Raw genomic sequence first — 25,261 nt, forward strand, 5'->3', positions numbered from 1 at the left:
TAACCCGATTAAATTGTAGGTTGCATAACAACCCTAACCAAGCTCTGTTATCTGCATAGTTTTTAGATTTGTGTGATCAAATTGTTTCAAACCTAACACGTCCCCGTTACCTCGCATGAATCCTAAGATACCCTTAGTAAATAAGGATCAGTAAAATGCGTATTTACTAAGTAAAGGATTTTGAAAGGACCTAGCGTGGTTTCCAAACTCATGAAAGATCGAGTTGCCATGGAATATTTTTCTGAATATTATTAAGCATGTTGATAATAAGTTGAGTTTAATTAAAGTAATTGTCCTAGTTTATTTATGTTATAATTGTTGCAAATTGTGTTTAATTATGCTAAAATCTATTTCATTCATATATTTTTCATACTTAGGTTAATTTGCATTAGGGATCATTGCATTTAGTCTAATATATTTTAATCATCACTTTTTAACTGAATTGTGTTTTCAATTTACCAAATTGTTAATATAATTTTACAAACTACGTGAATTAGCACAAATACAATCCCTGTGGAGATGATAACTCGATACTTACTTATTACTTGATAATGACTGTGTACACTTGCACAAACCTATGCGTTACAAGTTTTTGGCGCCGTTGCCGGGGATTGTCAACTGTTGCCATAGTCATTTCTTTCATGAAATTATTTATTTTCAATTTTATTTATTTCTAACATTACTAAATTATTCTTTTTATTTTTGTGATTTTCTTTTCAGGTGTTTATGAGGATAGATCGAATTATCGATTCACTCCCTGGAGACCCTGAAATTGAGTGAACTTTCAAACAAAGAAGACGTGAATGAACAGCTTAAAGACAAGTCGAGATGGACCTTGAAAATCAGAATCAAGACCAAGGTAATGAAGTAGATCATGTACGAAATCCTATCCTTATTGTCGATGATAGGGATCGATGCATCAAAAAATATGCTGTGCCACTTTTCAGTGAGTTAAACCTAGGAATTAGAAGGCCAAATATTGAGGTAACCCAAATTGAATAACCAGTGATATTTCTAATGCTCCAAACGGTGAGCCAATTCAGTGGTTTGCCCACAGAAGATCCACATCTTCACCTTCAATTGTTTATGGAGGTAAGTGATTCATTCAAGATAGCCGGTGTGATTGAAGACTCACTGAGGCTGAAGTTGTTTCCATACTCGTTGTGAGATCAAGCACGAGCATGGCTCAATTCATTTCTACCAAGTTCCACATCTCCATGGAAAAAATTAGTAGAGAGATTTTTGGTTAAGTATTTCTCGCCTAGCAAAAACGCTAAGTTGAAGAACGAGATCACAACCTTCCAACAATTGGATGGCGAGTCTTTGTATGAGGCTTGGGAGCGATTCAAGGAGTTACTACGTAAGTGTCCTCATCATGGGATTCCTCATTATATCCATGAGACATTCTATAATGGTCTCAATGCACATACAATATTGATGGTAGATGCTTCTGCGAATGGTGCAATTTTGTCTAAGTTTTATAATGAGGCTTATGAGATCATCGAGAGGATGTGAGTAATAACTATCAATGGCCAACAAATCGAATAGCTCCAGGAAGATGTGTAGCCAGAGTTCATGATGTTGATGCTCTCACTTCATTATCAGCTCAAGTATCATCTATTTCCTCTATGTTAAAACAGTTTACTGCTAATAGTACTAATAATTTTGCAGCTCAGCCACCAAGTCCGTATGAAGTAGTTTCCTGTGTGTACTATGGGCAAGGTTATTCTTTTGAGAATTGTACATCAAATCCCGAGTCAGTGTACTATGTGGGGAACCAATATCAAAATAGGAGTGGACAAGGACCCCAATCCAACTTCTATAATCCTTCATGGCGTAATCATCCTAACTTTTCTTAGAGCAACCAAGGAAATGGACCGAACCACAACTCATTGCAACATAGACTCAACAAATCTCAAGGGTTTAATCAGCAAGCTATAAGACCACCTTAAGCTGAGGCATTAAACAGTTTGGAGAACTTGTTGAAAGCGTACATGGAAAAGAATGATATGTTGATCCAAAGCCAAGCAGCAACACTGAAAAATTTGGAAAACCAAATAGGCCAGCTAGCTACGGAGCTTCGTAATAGACCGCAAGTAACCATGCCAAGCAGTACTGAGAATCCAAGAAATTTGGGTAAAGAACATATCAAGGCAGTGGCATTGTGAAGTGGTAAAACTTTGGAACCCGGATTGATTGATGTCGAAGATGAGCCTGCTGAGAATGAGGAAAGTCAACCCACTGTTGAAGTTCCTACACCAAAAAAGTTAGAATATGCAAAGACTGACAAGGTAAATCCTAACTTAGTGAATTCATATACTTTAACATCTTCTTTGGATGCAGATTTACCTACTCAGAAAAGTTGTCCGATTCAACCGAAAGTTCCATCACCTCCATATCTACCAAGATTGTAGCAACACAAGCAGGAATAGGCGGTGCAATTCAAGAAGTTTTTGGATGTTCTGAAACAGTTACTGTAACACCCCTTACCCGTATTCGTCGCTAGAATAGGGTAGGAGGCATTACCGGAGTTTACCGAATTAATTTTCCATTAATATGAGTTAAATACTATTCATTTACTAAAACATGTCATGGCGTCCTTTAGATGGGCCTCCAGAGCCCAAAACATACTTTGAGACCGAACCAGAATTAAATCGAAACCATAGGGAATTTTTCGCAAAATCCCAAAGTTTTTTTTTTCTGCTCAATATAACCCCTTTATAAATATCTAACCTTCCCTGCAAATTTTAAAACCGAGACCAATCCATCCAACCAATTCATTTCAACCAATTTGATACCAAATTATACTACTATTATAATTATACAATTTAACATATTCATCATTCTTTACTTTAATGTATATTTCTTAAACAAGTCTTAGTATTTATATAATCATCAAACCTTATACATGCCATATAAATCAAAAAGAAATTTACAAAAGCTACCAGAGATAATCTGGATAGTGTGATCCTCTGTGTTGATCCGATCCTCCGTATACTTCCACGTCAATCTACAAGAGGTATTGATTACGCTCATGTAAGCTTATAGAAGCTTAGTAAGTTCATAGGCATAAAACATAAATCTTACTAAATATTTATACACTTATACAATATACACAATTATTATGTTCACCTGTCAACCACAGCCATTGGTGAGTTCCCTTGTATAAACTTACTACCACTTATCCATTTCCTTTAATTCTTTTGGGCCTATTTGTCACATATCATTCTTTAACCAAATTAGGGAATGGTTACGGAAAATTGAGTACTTCACTTTCACTTCGCCATAGTATAACTATGGTCTTGCGTATGATCACTTATCACCTTTTGAAGTCATAGTCCTGCCACGGTCTTACACTGATCACATTTATCACTTGTCACTGATCAGATAAGTGTAGGTAAAACTACCACTTATCACTTATCACTTGTCACTGATCAGATAAGTGTAGCTAAAGCTACCACTTATCACTTGTCGCTTGTCGCTTGTCGCTTGTCACTTATCACTGATCAGATAAGTGTAGCTGAGGCTACCACTTATCACTTGTCACTGATCAGAAGTACTCAAATCCGACATTCCGCTCAATTTAATCATTTATTCAATTTTCATATTGTTATTTTATTCTCTATTTATCAATAAATATATTTCATCATACATATTACATTATATAATTCATAAAATTAACATATAATCATTAAACTTCAACCATATGAACTTACCTGGGTCGATTTGCAAAATTTGTGAAAGTTCAGGGACTAATCAACTACTTTTTCTTTTCCTTGACTTGCTTCGGGTTCTCGATCTATCATTGTAAAATCATTCACTTATCAGTATTGACTTCATCTTCAACCCGCTTATAAGTAATATTATCTATAAATTCATTATTTACTTATGTATATTCCAATGCTGTCCATCAGTACCATAGTCACTAAATTATTTTTATCTTTAGCTACAGCACTCCAAATTAGGATCCGCTAATTTTCCCTAAAACTAGACTCATATATCTTCTTATCTTTAAATTTTTAGAATTTTTGGTTTAGCCAATAAGTACAGTTTATTCTTTAAAGTCACCCCTATTCTGTTGTCTGACAATTCTGACCTTCTTCACTAAAAATTAATTATCTCTTCGTACAGAATTCAGATGATGTCCATGTTTGTTTCTATTAAACATACACTCATTAAGGAACTTAAAAATATAAATTTAAGCCCCTAATTATTTTTCTCCAATTTTTTATGTTTTTCCAAAGTCAGAACAGGGGAACCCGAAATCATTCTGAGATTGTCTCACAAAATCTATTATATTTCATGATCTACAATTCCGTTGCTTACATTGTTTCTTCTATGAGAAACTAGACTCAATAAGCTTTAATTTGATATTTTGTTCATTTTATAATTCGATTTATACGATTTATGGTTATTTTTCAAAGTTAGACTACTACTGCTGTCCAAAACTGTTTTAGTGCAAATGTTGATTTTTTTTTTGCCCCAAATTTCACAGTTCATACAATTCAGTCCTTGCTCAATTAATCCCTCAATGAAGCTAATTTTTCCCAATTAATGCTTTACCTAGACATTATAAGTTATTTTCACAATTATTTAAATTCATAATTTCGACATAAAACCCTAACTTCAAACTCTTTCACCATTAGGTCCCAAACATTCACTTTCTATTCAATTCTTTCAATAAAATCAGCATATAAACAATTTAAAACTCTAATTCCATGCTAAATCATCATATACTTCCAACACATATTCATAACAACTTCCAATTTCTTTCATAGAATCAAAAACTAATGAATTCAACAAGTGGACCTAGTTGTAAAAGTCATAAAAACACAAAAATTTCAAGAAATAATCAAGTATTGAACTTACTTGCAGTAAAAATATGAAAAAACCAGCTTAAGAAAACCCTTCTATGGTGTTTTTGCTGATGAGAATGCAGAAAAATAATGAGAATTCTAGATAATTCCACTTTAGTCCTAGTTTATTAAGTAAATTTTGCAATATTCCAATTTTGCCCTTAATTAATCAATTTTCCTGCTGATTTCATGCACCTTGCCGTCCAGCCCAAATAGACCTTGGGTCTATTTTCCTTTTAAACCCTCTTTCTTTTATCATTTAAGCTATTTAATCATTTCCCATAATTTTACATTTGTTACAATTTAATCCTTTTATTCAATTAACTATCGAAACTTTAAAATTTTTAACTAAACTTTAATACTAACTTATTAACACTCCATAAATATTTATAAAAATATTTATGGCTCGTTTTAAAATTTTTAAACTCTCGATATCTCATTTTCGATTCTAATTTTTAAAATTTTTATTTCTAGTACACTATTCGCTATTTCAAAAATTTTCCTAACTTCACACTTAACTTATATTCACTAAATTATTAATATTTTCTACTCATTTGTCGGATTTAGTGATCTCGAATCACTGTTCTGACACCACTGAAAATTTAGTCTATTACAATTCTCCCCCTCTTAAGAAATTTCGTCCTCGAAATTTGTTACTTGAAAATAGGTTCGGATATTTTGATCTCATTGATTCCTCTGTTTCCCAGGTTGCCTCCTCCACACCAGTCGATGCCACAACACTTTTACTAACGGTACCCATTTGTTCCTTAACTTTTTAATTTCCCAAGCTAAAAATTTCATCGGTTTTTCTGAATAAGTCATGTCGGGTTGGAGCTCTATTTCTGTATAAGGGATTTCATGTGATGGATTTGATCTATACCGGCTCAACATAGACACATGAAACACGTTATGAATCTTTTCAAGCTCCGGGGGCAAAGCCAATCTATAAGCTACCGGACCAATTCTTTCAATGATTTCATACGGCTCGATAAATTGTGGGCTGAGTTTTCCCTTTCTACCGAACCGCAAAACTTTCTTCCACGGTGACACTTTCAAGAATACATGATCACCCACATTAAACTCTATATCTCTTCTCTTTAAATTTGCATATGATTTTTGCCGATCGGAGACAGCTTTTACACAATCTCGAATAATACGAACTTTTTCTTCGGTTTCCCGAATCAAGTCCACTCCCATTAGTTTCCGGTCACTTAAATCAGACCAATATAATGGAGTTCTACACTTTCTTCCATACAGAGCTTTAAATGGTGCCATTTTAATACTAGTTTGATAACTATTATTATAAGCAAATTCGACTAAAGGTAAATACCTTTCCCAGCTACCGCCAAACTCAAGTACACAACACCTTAACATATCTTCTAAAATCTGAATCACTAGCTCTGACTGCCCGTCTGTCTGAGGATGAAAAGTTGTGCTGAAATTTAATTTAGTGCCCAAAGCCTCCTGTAATTTACTCCAAAATCTCGAAGTAAATCTCAGATCTCGATCCGAAATAATAGATACTGGAACTCCATGTAATCTCACAATCTCAGAAATATACAATTCCGCTAACTTCTCTAATGAAAAATTTGATCTGATTGGAATAAAATGTGCCGACTTTGTCAATCTATCAATGATAACCCAGATTGAATCTTTCTTTTTCGGAGTCACAGGCAATCCTGATACAAAATCCATCGTAATGTGTTCCCACTTCCATTCAGGAATCAAAATAAGTTGAAAAATCCGATTCATCAAGTCCATAAATGCAGTAGGAGCATTAGTTAAACCAAATGGCATTACCAGAAACTCATAATGACCATACCAAGTTTTGAAGGCAGTTTTTGGCACGTCACATTCTTTAACTTTCAGCTGATAATACCTAGATCGGAGATCTATTTTTGAAAACATAGCAGCACATTTCAATTGATCGAACAAATCATCAATGCGGGGCAAAGGATATTTGTTCTTGATTGTAACCTTATTTAATTGTCTATAATCTATACAGAATCTCAACGAACCATCTTTCGTTTTCACAAACAAAACAGGTGCACCCCAAGGAGATGTACTCGGTCTAATAAACCCCTTATCTAACAATTCTTGCAACTGAGTCTTTAACTCTTTTAATTCAGTCGGTGCCATTCTGTATGGTGTTACGGATATTGGAGCTGTTCCCAGGATCACATCAATCACAAACTCAACTTCGCGATCTGGTGGTAAACCTAGCAATTCTTCAGGAAACACATCAGCAAATTCATTAACAACTGGCAATTGTTTCAACTTTGATTCAGAATCCCGAGTATCAAGAATATAAGCTAAATATGCTTCATTACCCTTCCGTATTAGCTTCTGAGCTGAAAAGGCTGAAATAATTCGGACATTATCTTTCATATTTCCAAACTCAGCCGAAATCATTTCAACTGTCTAATTTTTCAAATCAATCCGTTTCTCTCGACAGTTGACTATAGCGTCATGTTTTGTTAACCAATCCATCCCCAGAATAATATCAAATTCCCAAAAGGGTAACAACATCAAATCAGCAGGGAATTCACAGCCTTTCACTTTCAGTGGACAATTACGACATATTAAATTAACCATCACACTTTGACCTAATGGATTAGTAGCTTGTATATCATAATTAGTGGACTCAACAGATAATTTCTTTTCAGATGCTATCATATTGCAAATATATGAATGAGTAGACCCAGGGTCTATCAATGCATAAACAGTAACATCATAAAGGTAGAAAATATCAGCAATTACATCAGGAGCCGTAGCCTCTTCCCTTGCTCGAATGGCATAGGTACGTACTGGTGCTCTATTCTCTGATTGACTAACTGCTTTCTCATACCCGAACAGGTAGCCCCTGTAGCACTACTCTGGCCCGAACGTCTACTTATTTGGGGAGTGGTTCTCAGTATCTTTTTCGATCCACTTCATCTTTTTTCTCTTGGGGACAATCTCGAATAAGATGATCAAGAGCCCACATTTATAACAAGCCCCATCTTAGTCTCGCATTCACCGAAATGATGTCTTCCATAATATTGACACTTAAGCCGGGAGTATTCGAACACCGCTCACACTTGCTGCAGTCTATCAAATACCTCAAATCAGATTGTCTTGATCTACCTCTACCCAATCTTCCCGGCACGGATGTAGTTTGACTAATTTCTTTTCTAGATTTCTTCACCGGCAAATCTGAAAATGACTTAGAAGCACCTCTTTTAAATGACTCTTTAGTTTTCCGATCTCATTACATTTTTCTGTTATATACTTCTTCGAGCTTTTGAGCACGGTCTGACAGAACAACGAACTCCTGTATTTCATTACCCCCAATCATCATTCTAATCTCATCATTTAACCCTTCTTCAAATCTGATACACATTTCTTCTTCAGTAGGTATAATGTCTCGAGTATATTTGCTGAGGTAGACAAATTCTCTTTCGTATTCAACCACTGACTTATTTCCCTGCTGTAGATCAAGAAATTCTCTCTTTTTCTTGTCTAGATATCTTTTCCCCACATATTTCTTTTTAAACTCGTTCTGGAAAAATTCCCAAGTAAGTTTCTCTGCAGGTACTACAGCTTCCACAGTTTCCCACAAGTTATATGCTTCTTCTTTTAACAATGAGACAGCACATCGTAGATAATCCTCCGAAGAACAAGCCATCTGTTTAAAAATTCTTACCAAACTCTGTAGCCAATACTCACCTTTTACAGGGTCATCATCTGATCTCCCTCGAAATTCCTCAGCTTCAAACTTCCTAAGCTTTTCAATCGGAGAACGTTTACAAGTTTCAATTATTGAAGGAGGTGGAGGAGCAACCGGATGTACCACAGGTGGTGCAGTAGAGGGAGAAGGTGGTTGAGCCTGACTTCTTTCTTGTATCATCTCCTTATACCACTGATTCATAACTCCATAAATCATATTTTTAAGTCCTCGCTCTCGCATCATAGAAATTGGAATATCACTACTTGTTCCTTGTTCAAGTCTGCACTCTACTGTTAGCTTCCTTCGCTCGCTATCGTTCAGTCTATCGACATCTTTATAATCGAAGAATATCTATAAAAATGACAAAGATTAGATCGGATCATACACATCACACTATCACATATTTATATGGCATGTATTTCTAAACACTTTACACGTAACACATGTTCCGAGAACCAGCTAAACCGGGCTCTGATACCACTAAATGTAACACCCCTTACCTGTATTCGTCGCTAGAATAGGGTAAGAGGCATTACTGGAGTTTACCGAATTCATTTTCCATTAATACGAGTTAAATACTATTCATTTACTAAAACATGTCATGGCGTCCTTTAGATGGGCCTCTAGAGCCCAAAACATACTTCGAGACCAAACCAGAATTAAATCGAAACCATAGGGAATTTTTCGCAAAATCCCAAAGTTTTTTTTTCTGCTCAATATAACCCCTTTATAAATATCTAACCTTCCCTGCAAATTTTAAAATCGAGACCAATCAAACCAACCAATTTATTTCAATCAATTTGATACCAAATTATACTACTATTATAATTATACTATTTAACATATTCATCATTCTTTACTTTAATGTATATTTCTTAAACAAGTCTTAGTATTTATATAATCATCAAACCTTATACATGCCATATAAATCAAAAAGAAATTTACAAAAGATACCAGAGATAATCTGGATAGTGTGATCCTCTGTGTTGATCCGATCCTCCGTAACTTCCACGTCAATCTACAAGAGATATTGATTACACTCATGTAAGCTTATAGAAGCTTAGTAAGTTCATAGGCATAAAACATAAATCTTACCAAATATTTATACACTTATACAATATACACAATTATTAAGTTCACCTGTCAACCACAGCCATTGGTGAGTTCCCTTGTATAAACTTACTACCACTTATCCATTTCCTTTAATTCTTTTGGGCCCATTTGTCAAATATCATTCTTTAACCAAATTAGGGAATGGTTACCGACAATTGAGTACTTCACTTTCACTTTGCTATAGTATAACTATGGTCTTGCGTATGATCACTTATCACCTTTTGAAGTCATAGTCCTACCACGGTCTTACACTGATCACATTTATCACTTGTCACTGATCAGATAAGTGTAGGTAAAACTACCACTTATCACTTATCACTTGTCACTGATCAGATAAGTGTAGCTAAAGCTACCACTTATCACTTGTCGCTTGTCGCTTGTCACTTATCACTGATCAGATAAGTGTAGTTGAGGCTACCACTTATCACTTGTCACTGATCAAAAGTACTCAAATCCGACATTCTGCTCAATTTAATCATTTATTCGATTTTCATGTCGTTATTTTATTCTCTATTTATCAATAAATATATTTCATCATACATATTACATTATACAATTCATAAAATTAACATATAATCATTAAACTTCAACCATATGAACTTACCAGGGTCGATTTGCAAAATTTATGAAAGTTCAGGGACTAATCAGCTACTTTTTCTTTTCCTCGACTTGCTTCGGGTTCTGGATCTATCATTGTAAAATCATTCACTTATCAGTATTGACTTCATCTTCAACCCGCTTATAAGTAATATTATCTATAAATTCATTATTTACTTATGTATATTCCAATGTTGTCCATCAGTGCCATAGTCACTAAATTATTTTTATCTTTAGCTATAGAACTCAAAATTAGGATCCGCTAATTTTTATTGAAACTAGACTCATATATCTTCTTATTATAAAATTTTTAGAATTTTTGGTTTAGCCAATAAGTATAGTTTATTCTTTAAATTCACCCCTGTTCTGCTGTTTGACAATTCTGACTCTTCTTTACTAAAAATTAATTATCTATTTGTAAAGAATTCGGATGATGTCCATGTTTGTTTATATTGAAAATAGACTCATTAAGGATTTTAAAAATATAAATTTAAGCCCCTAATTATTTTTCTCCAATTTTTTTTGATTTTCCAAAGACAGAACAGGGGAACGCGAAATCATTCTGACATTGTCTCACAAAATCTATTATATCTCATGATCTACAAAAACTAGACTTAATAAGCTTTAATTTCATATTTTTTTCATTTTCTAATTCGATTTCTTCAATTTATGGTGATTTTTCAAAGTTAGACTACTGCTGCTGTCCAAAACTGTTTTAGTGCAAATGTTGATTTTGTTTTTTTTTTGCCCCAAATTTCATAGTTCATACAATTCAGTCCTTGCTCAATTAATCCCTCAATGAAGCTAATTTTTCCCAATTAATGCTTTACCTAGACATTATAAGTTATTTCACAATTATTTAAATTCATAATTTCCACATAAAACCTTAACTTCAAACTCTTTCACCATTAGGTCCCAAACATTCACTTTCTATTCAATTCTTTCAATAAAATCAGCATATAAACAATTTAAAACTCTAATTTCATGCTAAATCATCATATACTTCCAACACATATTCATAACAACTTCCAATTTCTTTCATAGAATCAAAAACTAATGAGTTCAACAAGTGGACCTAGTTGTAAAAGTCATAAAAACACAAAAATTTCAAGAAATAATCAAGAATTGAACTTACTTGCAGTAAAAATATGAAAAACCAGCTTAAGAAAACCCTTCTATGTTGTTTTGCTGATGAGAATGCAGAAAAATAATGAGAATTCTAGATAATTCCACTTTAGTCCTAGTTTATTAAGTAAATTTTGCAATATTCCAATTTTGCCCTTAATTAATCAATTTTCCCCTTGATTTCATGCACCTTGCCGTCCAGCCCAAATAGACCTTGGGTCTATTTTCCTTTAAACCCTCTTTCTTTTATCATTTAAGCTATTTAATCATTTCCCATAATTTTACATTTGTTACAATTTAATCCTTTTATTCAATTAACTATCGAAACTTTAAAATTTCTTAATGAAACTTTAATACTAACTTATTAACACTCCATAAATATTTATAAAAATATTTATGGCTCGCTTTAAAATTTTTAAACTCTCGATATCTCATTTTCGATTCTAATTTTTAAAATTTTTATTTCTAGTACACTATTCGCTATTTCAAAAATTTTCCTAACTTCACACTTAACTTATATTCACTAAATTATTAATATTTTCTACTCATTTGTCGAATTTAGTGATCTCGAATCACTGTTCCGACACTACTGAAAATTTAGGCTATTACAGTTACACATCAATATCCCGTTGATGGAGGCTTTAGAACAAATGCCAAATTATGTGAAGTTTATGAAGGATATACTATCCAAGAAGAAATGACTGAGTGAGTATGACACTATTGCCTTGATAAAGGAGTGCAGTGCATTCCTACAGAACAAACTGCCACCGAAATTGAAAGACCCAAGAAGCTTTACTATACCCTGTAACATTGGTGAATCTTACTGCGGTAAAGCTTTGTGTGATTTAGGAGTAAGTATCAACTTGATGCTTAAGTCTATTTTCAAGATGTTAGGGATAGGTGAAGTAAGACCTACAACTATGACGCTTTAGCTAGCGGATCGATCTTTAGCATATCCCGAGGGAAAGATCGAGGATGTTTTGGTAAGAGTCGATAAATTTATTTTTCCTGCTGATTTCATTGTCTTAGATTTTGAAGTAGATAAGGAAGTGTCGATCATCCTTGTGACAGCCCAAAATTGACCCTAGTCGGAATATGGTTTCGGGACCGCAAAACCGAGGCATAAAAATAATTTAATGCTCATTTTGATGCTTATGATATGTGTTAATTCGTGTGTGACATTTTTGATGTTTGATTTAGAGTTATAAATGTGAATTTCACTAGAAAGGACCTAGTAGAAAGCTTTGAAAGTATGATGGGGAAATGTGTGATGACTAATTAAAGCATGCATGCAAAACAATGGCCTTGCATGTCAAATATCCGTCTTTTTATAGGAGGTGGCTGGCCATGACAAGGGAGTATGGGCTAAACATGTCATGAAACATGTTTTGTTGGTGCATTAGGGAGAAACAATAAACAAATAAGTATGGGTATTAAAGAAAGAAAAAAAAAATGTTTGTGAGTGAACCCCCCCCATTGCCGTGCATTGAAGAAAAGAAAAGAAAAAAATTTTGCTCATCCATTTCATTCTCTCTTGACCGAAAATACCAAAGAGGAAGGAAGGAATTTTTGCTTCATGTTTGGTTTGGAAGGGGATTAGGAAGAGATTTGACTATACTTGCATCAAGATTAAGGTATGTTTGAGGTTGTGCCATGAGATTCATGCATGTTTTTAGTTGCTAGCTTGATGTTCTTATTAGCCCATGGTCCAAATCTTTGTTATATCATGGGGATGGTATTTGGCCAAGGTGGATTTTGTGTTAATGCCATTGCATGTTAAATATGAAGCTTGCTAATGGTATATGTGATGGTGGATTGATGGCTCTTGGACTTTCTTTTTAGTATTTTTGAGTAAGACATTAAGTTCTTTGCTTAATCATGACCAAAATTATGGTGTTGTGATGTATTCGGTTAGAGGCAACCATATTGAAGCCTTATCTTGGCTTAGATTATTGACTAAATGGGTAATAAGTGAGGATGGTTGCCGAATATACAAACATACATATGCATGTGTAATTGAATTATGAATGTTTAGCAAGATGGTTAAACTAGTTGATTTATTGATTAAGCTCAAGGAGTTAAAGAAGGAGAATCAAGCAAGGGAAAGACGAAGGTCATCGAGTAGCCGACTTGGACTATTTTACCCAACACAAGGTAAGTCACTAAGCATATATTTTGTATTGATTGAATAGACATAATGTCTATATAATTATGCCGAAAGGAATGATGAATTTATATACATGTATGTATGTGGTGATGGAAGTATTGAATGAAAGGAAAAGAGGTGAGATGTATTGAGTTGTTGATTTCGCACTAAGTGTGCGGGTATAAACATTTGTGATCATGAGAATGGCACTAAGTGTGCGGGTTTAAAACTTGTACAGCACTAAGTGTGCGAGTTTGATCATATAGCACTAAGTGTGCGAGTTGATTATATAGCATTAAGTGTGCGGACTCACTATATGCTTTTGAATCACTATTGACACTGAGTGTGCGACACTATTGAGTTGATCACGGACAGCGGATCGGGTAAGTACCTTGAGTTCATGGCTAATAGGCGCTATGTTTATATTTGGGGTTGAGCTTGGTAAGTTTGAACCTATGTGACCATGTAAATTGAAGTCACGTACATAAGAATTATCGTGGAATGAGTGAAAGGTCATGTAGATGTATGATTGTGACGAAAACAAAATGGTGTATAGAAATGCTTCAAATATCCTATTGATTAGTATATGGAATGTGAATGTGTAACTTGGTATGTGGTTGAATCGAATGGTCTAAGGAACTATGGTATAGTTCGGTTTGAATGGAGTAATTAGCCTCGCTCCATTTTGTTTCCTTTGCGATAATGTTATTAATGGTTGGTAGTGCATTGCTTATGACTTTATCGAGTTATATACTCATTCGGTGTTTGCTTGTCACCTATTTTAGGTTTCTTGGACTCGACTTTTTATGTATTCGGGACCGTCATCGAAGTCATCACACCGACTAGCGACTTTTCGGTATCTTCTTCTTAGATGGTCTAAGAGAACATTTCGCATGTATAGGCTATTATGTTTTGTTTGAACTTGGTATGTAAAATTTTGAATAGCCATGCTAAAATGGCTTATAAATGTTTTGAGCATAATGTTATAATCATTTGGTATGTATATGCTCATTAAGAGGCACGAAATGTTTGGCAATGACCAGCCATTAGAATGGGTCATCATGATTATATTTTGGACTATATATGAAAAAGGGTGGTTGAATCATAGAAACTATGTGTTAGAGAAAGTCTACCCTAGAAATAGACGCTGGCAGCAACAGTGATGTGGATGTGAAAATCACTAAAATAGTAGGAATGGAATTAAATAGTGAATAAATTATGTAAATGAACCTTGATGAATCTATATTCATATGGAAGAAACGAAACGGTCATTGAGTTGTATGTTAAGAGATATTTGGGTTTTCGTGAAACAGGGCCAGAACTGTTTCTGGATTCCCTGTTCCGACTTTGAAAATTCATTATAAATTAACCCGAGACATTTAGAAATTATGCCATATATGTATAGATTCCTTTTTGAGTCTAGTTTCTATAGAAACAAACGGCATCAGTATTGAAGCCCTTCACAGGGAGTTATTCGAGTTGTGACGCACGAAGGTCAGTGTAGTCAACCCCTGTAACATGGGAGACTTTAACTAATAAACTGTACTAATTGGCTCGACCAAAAATTCTAGAAAAAAATATGTAGATGGAAATATGAGTCTAGTTTCAGGGAAAAATTACGAAACTGGTTTTCGAGTTGTAGAACTCAAGTTATGATTTTTGAAGCGACTAGTACACAGATTGGCAGCTTGTCTGGGAAATTATCAATAAGTGGTTTGAAGTTTGTTAACACCTCGTGTTCGACTCGTGACGGTCTCGGGTTAGGGTGTTACAATTTTATTGGTATCGAGCTATGGTTTAGTCGGTTCTAGGACTACCATAGCACGTATGAGTCTAGCTATACATGCCTTAATGTTAATGTTTAAATGTGTGATGACTTCGACGGTTAAAATTTTTGTTTTGATTAGTAAATGGATCCCGATGTAGAGAGAACCTTGGCGGATGACGTTGAAAGTGTAGCGGCTGCTCTGCACAAGGGACGCTGCTGTTGAACCTCGGTCATCTGCGAATAATCAAGGTGAGGGGCTAAACAAGCCTTCTTTACCATGATGAATGAGTGGGTCGCATAATATGCCCGAACCAATCCGGCTGTCCAACAATCCCGAATTTGAATAATCCACCCCAAGAGCCCGTAATGCCATCGCCATCGACCCGTGAGGCCGAGTAAGCCACCTGTAGACTTGATTAGGAAGCGGGCTGAAGAGTTTAGGGCCATAGTTACCGATGATGCCGAAAGGCCGAAGTTCGCTTGATAACACCATTCGGTGTTTGATGAACTGTCATGCACACCGATGAATGTCTAAAGTGTGCTATATCCTTGTTGCGAGACTCAGCTTACTATTGGTGGAGGACTTTGATTTCCATAGTCCCAAACGAACGAGTTACTTGGGATTTCTTTCAAATAGAATTTTGAAAGAAATATATTAGTCAGCGGTTCATCGATCAAAAGCGTAAGGAATTCTTGGAGCTCAAGCAAGGTCAGATGACAAGATCTCGAATACTGAACATGAGTTTGTAAGACTCGGTCGGTATGCCCGGAGTGTGTGGCTGATGAGGTTGCTATGTGCAAGAGGTTTGAAGAAGGATTGAATGAAGATTTAAAGCTACTAGTGGGTATTTTGGAGATAAAAGAATTGTAACACTAGTTGAACGAGCTCGCAAGGCGGAGGAACTTGGAAAAGAGAAGAAGAAGGCTGAATTTGAAGCTAGAGACTATCGCAAAAGATCGACGGTAAAGCTCCGTTCTCGATGTAAAGAAGTTCGTGGAGGACACCAATAAATCAAGGACGATCGGGAATTTCCATAAGAGCACAACCATTGACGGACTCGAGCTACTTTGGTAGCTAGTGTGGGCAATAACCGCCAAGAGAAACTCGAATGCCCCCAATGTGGGAGAAGACACATAGGTGAATGTTGGGGTAAGTCTACCAATAGGGCTTGTTACGGATGCGGTTCAAGGACCACTTCATTAGAGATTGCACGGAGCTTGATGAGAAGAATAGGATGCAAGGTGCAAGACCTAGTGGAATGACACTAGAGGTAGACCACCAAGAATTTCAGGAGGTAGGGGTGGTAGTCGAGAGAGGGCCACCGACACTACTGTTCGATCCGAGACCAGACTCTGCTAAGGCATATGCCATCCGTGCATGAGAGGAAGCATCCTCCCCTGATGTTATCACTGGTACTTTCACTCTCTTTGATACTAGTGTGATTGCGTTGATTGACCCTGGCTCTACTCATTCATATGTATGTGAAACCTTATCATCCAGTAAGACTCTACCTGTTGAGTCTACTGAGTTCGTAATTCAAGTGTCAAACCCTTTGGGTCAATACGTGCTTGTCGACAAAGTGTGCAAGAAATGTCCCCTAGTAATCCGAGGGTCCTGCTTTCCGGCAGACCTGATGCTTTTGCCGTTTGATGAATTTGATGTTATACTCGGTTTAGATTGGTTGACCGTGCATGATGCGGTTGTGAATTGCAAAAGCAAGACTATTGATTTGATGTGCGCAAATAACGAGATGATTCGAATTGAGTCTACGGACTTGAAGGGGTTGCCAACTGTAATATCATCAATGTTGGCCCAGAAATATGTAAGAAAAGGGTGCGAAGCATACCTTGCGTATGTATTTGATGATAAGGAGTTAGAAATAAAACCCGAATCTGTGCCGGTGGTTTGTGAATACCCGAATGTTTTTCCCGAAGAATTACCGGGTTCGGGAAGTAGAGTTTGGTATTGAGCTTGTACCTGGGACTACGCCAATTTCGATAGCTCCGTATCGTATGGCACCAATCGAGTTGAAGGAGTTGAAAGCTCAGTTGAAAGAGTTGACGGATAGAGGTTTCGCTCGACCAAGTTTTTCACCGTGGGTGCACCAAGTGTTGTTTGTGAAAAAGAAGGACGGAACCATGAGGTTGTGCATCGACTATCGCCGACTTAATAAAGTGACAATAAAGAAAATATCCGTTATCACAGATCGATGATTTGTTCGATCAACTCAAGGAGCCTCGGTGTTCTCAAAATAGATTTGAGATCGGGCTATTACGAGCCATGAATCCGAGATTCGGACATACTCAAAACCGCCTTGAAGCGAGATATGGTCACTACGAGTTCTTAGTGATGCCGCTTGGGCTCACTAATGCCCTGCGGTATTTATGGATTTGATGAATCGGATCTTCGCACCATATTTGGATCGGTTCGTAGTTGTGTTCATTGACGACATCCTGGTCTATTCAAGAGATGAGACCCAACATGCGAGCACCGAGATTAGTGTTGCAAATATTACGGATAAGCGGTTATATGCTAAGTTCAGCAAGTGTGAGTTCGGTTAAGACAGGTTAGCTTCTTGGGTCATGTGGTATCTACATCGGGTATTCGAGTCGATTCGAGCAAAATTTCAGCCATACTTAATCGGAAGCCTCCGAGAAACATTACTGAGGTTCGAGCTTTTTGGGACTTGGTTACTACCGACGGTTTGTAAAAGGATTCTCGATGATAGCCACACCTATGACGTAAACCGCTTCGTAAAGATGTCAAGTTTGAATGGACGGAAAAGTGTCGAAAAGTTTCGATCAATTGAAAACTCAATTGACTAAGCTCCAAGATTAGTACAAATTTTAATCGGCAAAGAGTTTGTCATCTATAGTGATGCCTCCTACTTGGGTTAAGTTGCGTTTTGATGCAAGAAGGTCGAGTTGTGGCCTATGCGCCGAGACAATTAAAGCCACATGAGAAAAATTATCCGACCCATGATCTCGAATTGGTCGCCATCGTATTCGCTTTAAAGATATGGCGACATTACTTATTTGGTGAGAAGTGCCATGTGTATTCGGATCACAAAAGTCTCAAATATTTGATGACTCAAAGAGACTTAAATCTGCGACAAAGACGTTGGCTCGAGCTGTTAAAAGATTATGAGCTTGTCATTGATTATCACCCGGGAAAAGCTAATGTGGTTGCGGACGCCTTAAGCCAAAAATCACTATTTGCTTTACGAGCTATGAATGTACACTTGTCTATCCTACCCGACAATGTGTTAATAGCCGAATTAAAGGCCAAACCATTATTGACTCATCAAATTCGCGAAACTCAGAAAGTTGACGATGAGTTGGTTGCAAAACGGGCTGAGTGTGTTCCGAACAAGGAATCGGAGTTTCAAATTGATGATAACGATTGTTTGAGGTTCAGAAATCGTTTATGTGTTCCAAGAAATTCAGAACTCATTTCGATGATTCTGAACGAAGCTCATTGTAGCCGAATGTCAATTCACCCGGGGAGTACGAAGATGTACAACGATTTGAAATGTCAGTTTTAGTGGCATGGTATGAAACGAGACATCTCCGACTTTGTTTCGAGATGTTTAATATGTCAACAAGTGAAAGCGGAACATCAAGTGCCTTCAGGGTTACTTCAACCGATCATGATACCCGAGTGGAAATGGGATCGAGTCACAATGGACTTTGTGTCCGGACTGCCATTGTCAGCGAGCAAGAAGGATGCGATTTGGGTTGTTGTTGATAGATCGACTAAGTCGGCTCACTTTATCCCCGTGACGCATGATTTTTCATTGGATAAACTAGCTGAATTGTACGCTTATCGATTGTGAGATTACACGGGTACCGATTTGTTGTGTCGATAGAGATCCGAGATTCACCTCGCGATTTTGGAAGAAATTGCAAGAAGCTTTGGGTACCAAGCTGCATTTTAGCACCGCTTTTCATCCACAAACCGATGGTCAATCCGAGCGGATAATTCAGATACTTGAGGATATGTTGAGATGTTGCGTCCTCGAGTTCGATGGTTCATGGAACGGTATTTACCTTTGATTGAATTCGCACAACAATAGTTTTCAATCAAGTATTAAGATGGCGCCTTACGAGGCCTTGTACGAGCGTAAATGCCGTACACCATTGTTTTGGACCGAGCTCGCGAAAAGCAAAATTTTCGAGTGGATTTGATTAAAGATGCTGAATGTAAAGTAAAGGTAATCCGTGAAAGTCCAAGGCGGCCACAGATCGTCGAAATCGACGCGGATTTGAAGTTAAAAGACATTGAGTATCGTGGGAGATAAAGTGTTTCTTAAAGTTTCGCCTTGGAAAAAGATACTCGATTTGGCCGTAGAAGGCAAATTGAGTCCGAGGTTCATCGGGCCATATGAGATATCCGAACGAAGTCGGTCCGGTTATGCGTATCGTTTGATTTTGCCCCGAACTTGAAAAGATTCACGACGCCTTTCATGTTTCGATGCTTTGACGCTATAGATCCGATCCATCGCACGTAATTAGTCCATCGAGGTTGAAATTCAAGCCGATATGAGCTATGAAGAAGAACCGATTCGTATCCTAGCTCGTGAAGTGAAGGAGTTGCGAAACAAAAGGGTTCCACTGGTGAAAGTGTTATGGCTCAAACACGGATAGAAGAAGCTACTTGGGAACCCGAGAACTCTATGAAAGAGCGATACCTAAATCTATTTACGGTAAGATTTTCGGGACGAAAATTTCTTAAGTGGGGAGAGTTGTGACAGCCCAAAATTGACACTAGTCGGAATGTGGTTTCGGGACAAGAAAATCGAGGCATAAAAATAATTTAATGCTCATTTTGATGCTTTTGATATGTGTTAATTGTGTGTGACATTTTGATGTTTGATTTAGAGTTATAAATGTGAATTTCACTAGAAAGGACCTAGTAGAAAACTTTGAAAGTATGATGGGGAAATGTGTGATGACTAATTAAAGCATGCATGCAAAACAATGGCCTTGCATGTCAAATATCCCTCTTTTATAGGAGGTGGCGGCCATGACAAGGGGTATGGGCTAAACATGTCATGAAACATGTTTTGTTGGTGCATTAGGGAGAAACAATAAACAAATAAGTATGGGTAATAAAGAAAGAAAAAAATTTGTGTGAGTGAACCCCCATTGCCGTGCATTGAAGAAAAGAAAAGAAAAAATTTTGCTCATCCATTTCATTCTCTCTTGACCGAAAATACCAAAGAGGAAGGAAGGAATTTTTGCTTCATGTTTGGTTTGGAAGGGATTAGGAAGAGATTTGGCTATACTTGCATCAAGATTAAGGTATGTTTGAGGTTGTGCCATGAGATTCATGCATGTTTTAGTTGCTAGCTTGATGTTCTTATTAGCCCATGGTCCAAATCTTTGTTATATCATGGGGATAGTATTTGGCCAAGGTGGATTTTGTGTTAATGCCATTGCATGTTAAATATGAAGCTTGCTAATGGTATATGTGATGGTGGATTGATGGCTCTTGGACTTTCTTTTTAGTATTTTTGAGTAAGACATTAAGTTCTTTGCTTAATCATGACCAAAATTATGGTGTTGTGATGTATTCGGTTAGAGGCAACCATATTGAAGCCTTATCTTGGCTTAGATTATTGACTAAATGGGTAATAAGTGAGGATGGTTGCCGAATATACAAACATACATATGCATGTGTAATTGAATTATGAATGTTTAGCAAGATGGTTAAACTAGTTGATTTATTGATTAAGCTCAAGGAGTTAAAGAAGGAGAATCAAGCAAGGGAAAGACGAAGGTCATCGAGTAGCCGACTTGGACTATTTTACCCAACACAAGGTAAGTCACTAAGCATATATTTTGTATTGATTGAATAGACATAATGTCTATATAATTATGCCGAAAGGAATGATGAATTTATATACATGTATGTATGTGGTGATGGAAGTATTGAATGAAAGGAAAAGAGGTGAGATGTATTGAGTTGTTGATTTCGGCACTAAGTGTGCGGGTATAAACATTTGTGATAATGAGAATGGCACTAAGTGTGCCGGTTTAAAACTTGTACAGCACTAAGTGTGCGAGTTTGATCATATAGCACTAAGTGTGCGAGTTGATTATATAGCACTAAGTGTGCGGACTCACTATATGCTTTTGAATCACTATTGACACTGAGTGTGCGACACTATTGAGTTGATCACGGACAGCGGATCGGGTAAGTACCTTAGGTTCATGGCTAATAGGCGCTATGTTTATATTTGGGGTTGAGCTTGGTAAGTTTGAACCTATGTGACCATGTAAATTGAAGTCACGTACATAAGAATTATCGTGGAATGAGTGAAAGGTCATGTAGATGTATGATTGTGACGAAAACAAAATGGTGTATAGAAATGCTTCAAATATCCTATTGATTAGTATATGGAATGTGAATGTGTAACTTGGTATGTGGTTGAATCGAATGGTCTAAGGAACTATGGTATAGTTCGGTTTGAATGGAGTAATTAGCCTCGTTCCATTTTGTTTCCTTTTGCGATAATGTTATTAATGGTTGGTAGTGCATTGCTTATGACTTCCTGAGTTATATACTCATTCGGTGTTTGCTTGTCACCTATTTTAGGTTTCTTGGACTCGACTTTTTATGTATTTGGGACCGTCATCGAAGTCATCACACCGACTAGCGACTTTTCGGTATCTTCTTCTTAGATGGTCTAAGAGAACATTTCGGCATGTATAGGCTATTATGTTTTGTTTGAACTTGGTATGTAAAATTTTGAATAGCCATGCGAAAATGGCTTATAAATGTTTTGAGCATAATGTTATAATCATTTGGTATGTATATGCTCATTAAGAGGCACGAAATGTTTGGCAATGACCAGCCATTAGAATGGGTCATCATGATTATATTTTGGACTATATATGAAAAAGGGGTGGTTGAATCATAGAAACTATGTGTTAGAGAAAGTCTACCCTAGAAATAGACGCTGGCAGCAACAGTGATGTGGATGTGAAAAATCACTAAAAATAGTAGGAATGGAATTAAATAGTGAATAAATTATGTAAATGAACCTTGATGAATCTATATTCATATGGAAGAAACGAAACGGTCATATGAGTTGTATGTTAAGAGATATTTGGGTTTTTGTGAAATAGGGCCAGAACAGTTTCTGGATTCCCTGTTCCGACTTTGAAAATTCATTATAAATTAACCCGAGACATTTAGAAATCATGCCATATATGTATAGATTCCTTTTTGAGTCTAGTTTCTATAGAAACAAACGGAATCAGTATTGAAGCCCTTCACAGGGAGTTATTCGAGTTGTAACGCACGAAGGTCAGTGTAGTCAACCCCTGTAACATGGGAGACTTTAACTAATAAACTGTACTAATTGGCTTGACCAAAAATTCTAGAAAACAATCTGTAGATGGACATATGAGTCTAGTTTCAGGGAAAAATTACGAAACTGGTTTTCGAGTTGTAGAACTCAAGTTATGATTTTTGAAGCGACTAGTACACAGATTGGCAGCTTGTCTGGGAAATTATCAATAAGTGGTTTGAAGTTTGTTAACACCTCGTGTTCGACTCCGGCGACGGTCTCGGGTTAGGGGTGTTAAAATCCTTAGGAGGCCTTTCTTAGCCACGGGAAGAACGTTAATTGATGTACATAAAGGTGAACTCACCATGCGAGTTTAAGATGATCAGGTAACCTTTAACATTCTGAAAGCAATGAAATTTCCCGATCCGGCAGAAGAGTTTTTAGTTATGGAAGAGATAGAAACTTGGTTTCTATGGCAAGAAATTTTGAAGAAGATCCATTGGAGAAAACCTTAGATCTCGACCTTTTGGAGGATGAAAAAGGTGAAGAAAACATGGCTTTGATGAAAGCCAATCCGAGAAATTTTATTCAATCCACACGGTTTGAACCATTGGAATTGGAAGTCAGAGAATTTGTGCAACCCAAGTTGTCAATCAAAGAACCACCTAAACTCGAACTAAAGGTACTTCCTTCCCATTTGAAATACGTTCATTTAGGTGACAGTTCTACTTTGCCTGTGATTATTTTAGCAGAACTAACGAAAGATCAAGAGGAGCAACTAATTTCTATTCTAAAGAAATTTAAGAAAGCAATTGGTTGGAGAATGGTTGATATTCAAGGTATAAGCCCTTCCTTTTGCATGCATAAAATTATTTTGGAAGAAGGTGAAATAGCTCGAATTGATGGGCAAAGAAGGCTCAATCCTATTATGATAGAAGTTGTGAGAAAGGAAGTGATCAAATGGTTAGATGCAAGAATCATCTATCCTATTTCAGATAGTTCGTGGGTAAGTCTGGTACAGTGTGTGTCGAAGAAAGGTGGAATCACGATTGTCAAAAATGAGTGTAACAAGTTAATTCCAACGAGAACTGTTACCGGTTGGAGAATCTGTATTGATTATAGAAAACTGAACAAAGCCACTCGGAATTTCAAATAGTTGTAGCCCTAGAGACCAATATAAAACAACCTTTACTAGTCCATACGGTACGTTTGCTTTTAGGCGAATTCCTTTTGGTTTATGCAATGCACCTGCAACCTTTCAATAATGCATGATGGCAATATTCATTGATATGGTTGAAAATTTTGTTGAGGTTTTCATGGATGATTTTTCTGTTTTTGGTAACACTTATGATATTTGTTTGAGTAATTTGGCTAAGGTACTGAAGCGATACGAAGAGATGAATCTTGTCCTTAACTGGGAAAAATGCCATTTTATGGTCACGGAAGGGATTTTCTTAGGACATAAAATCTCAAAGAGAGGAATTGAAGTCGATAAAGCAAAGGTGGATGTAATTGAAAGATTACTAGCCCCAACAAATGTGAAAGGAGTCAAAAGTTTCTTAGGCCATGCCTGTTTTTACCGAAAGTTTATCAAAGATTTCTTGAAAATTTCTAGACCGTTGTGTTTGTTGTCAGAGAAAGATACATTGTTTGATTTCAACAAAGCATGTTTGGAAGCTTTTGAAGATCTGAAAAAATAGTTAATATCAGCCCCAATAATCGTTGCACCTTATTGGAACTCACCTTTTGAGTTAATGCGCGATGCAAGTGATCATGCTATTAGAGCTGTGATGGGTCAAAGAAGAAACAAAGTGTTTCACCCTATTTACTATGCAAGTAGATCTTTGACGGGAGCCCAACTTAATTATATGGTAACCGAAAAGGAACACTTTGATATAGTTTTTGCTTTTGACAAATTTCACTCATATCTTATAGGTACCAAAGTTATAGTATTTATTGACCATGCAGCCATTAAAAACTTGCTCATGAAGAAATATGCAAAATCGAGGCTAATTTGTTGGATACTATTACTTCAAGAATTTGACCTTGAGATCCAAGATAAAAAAGGTGTCAAAAATCAAATAGCTGATCATCTATCGAGGTTGGAACAAGATGAGGTAACTCGATCATGTGTGCCTATCAACGAGAATTTCCCAGATGAGCACTTATTTGAGGTAAATCGAATTCATGAAACACCTTAGTTTGATGATTTTTCCAATTATCTTGCATGTGGAATAATTCCTCATGAAATGACATACCAACAAAGGAAAAAAATTCCTTCATGATAGTCGGTATTATTTTTGGAAGGATCCTTTTTTGTCTAAACAATGTGCAGATAATATAATCCGAAAGTGTGTAGCTGAAAGTAAGATTGCTGAGATCTTGTATCATTGCCATTCATCTCCAAGTGGGGGACACTTTGGTAGTTCATGTACTACAGCAAAGATTTTGCAAGCAGGTTTCTTTTGGCTTACGCTATTTAAAGATGATTATGCTTATGTGAAGATCTGTGATAAATGTATTTCAATGAGGAATGAGATGCCCTTGACAAACATTTTGGAGATTAAATTATTTGATGTATGGGGCATTGACTTCTTAGGCTCGTTTCCTTCTTCATATGGGAACAAATACATCCTAGTTGCTATGGAC

The 25,261-nt window shown here is 36.4% G+C and overlaps 1 non-coding gene across 1 annotated transcript; it reads right to left on the minus strand.

Annotated features, from left to right (window-relative positions):
- Positions 1–1,275: 1,275 nt before the first annotated feature.
- Positions 1,276–1,382, minus strand: LOC128285967 (small nucleolar RNA R71). Its single transcript, XR_008276514.1, has one exon. It is a non-coding gene; the product is annotated as a small nucleolar RNA R71 (small nucleolar RNA).
- Positions 1,383–25,261: the final 23,879 nt, after the last annotated feature.

The sequence above is a fragment of the Gossypium arboreum genome, chromosome 12 (genome assembly GCF_025698485.1).
Source record: "Gossypium arboreum isolate Shixiya-1 chromosome 12, ASM2569848v2, whole genome shotgun sequence".
Classification (NCBI taxonomy): domain Eukaryota; kingdom Viridiplantae; phylum Streptophyta; class Magnoliopsida; order Malvales; family Malvaceae; genus Gossypium; species Gossypium arboreum.